At 36.4% G+C, this 286-nt stretch overlaps 1 protein-coding gene across 1 annotated transcript in view; it reads left to right on the top strand.

Annotated features, from left to right (window-relative positions):
• LOC119593545 (protocadherin-like wing polarity protein stan) overlaps positions 1-286 on the top strand; it is a 22689-nt gene that overhangs the window by 20365 nt on the left and 2038 nt on the right. The window lies entirely within an intron of this gene.

The following is a 286-nucleotide window of genomic DNA, read 5'->3' as shown; positions in this document are numbered from 1 at the left end:
ACGATATGGTGCGTTTCGGATGTAAAGGTAAACATATTAAAGAAATTTGTGAAAAAATGTACATTCATATATCGGGGTAAGGTAACTCACATCTCTTACCATCACAAAGAAAAAAAAACAGAACCCAAGATATCTCTCTCCACCATGAAAGAAAAATAATAAAACAAACAATATGCACAAATCACAAAGACCTTCCGTCCACAAACTCCCTTCTTAGACAAACAGAAAATCTCTCACTCGGTTACCGAGAATTAACCGAACTTGAAGGAGGAGACGCACATGACTT

This window comes from Penaeus monodon, chromosome 32, assembly GCF_015228065.2.
Source record: "Penaeus monodon isolate SGIC_2016 chromosome 32, NSTDA_Pmon_1, whole genome shotgun sequence".
In the NCBI taxonomy this organism is placed as follows: Eukaryota; Metazoa; Arthropoda; class Malacostraca; order Decapoda; family Penaeidae; genus Penaeus; species Penaeus monodon.
This window is presented reverse-complemented; position numbering and strand designations above follow the sequence as displayed.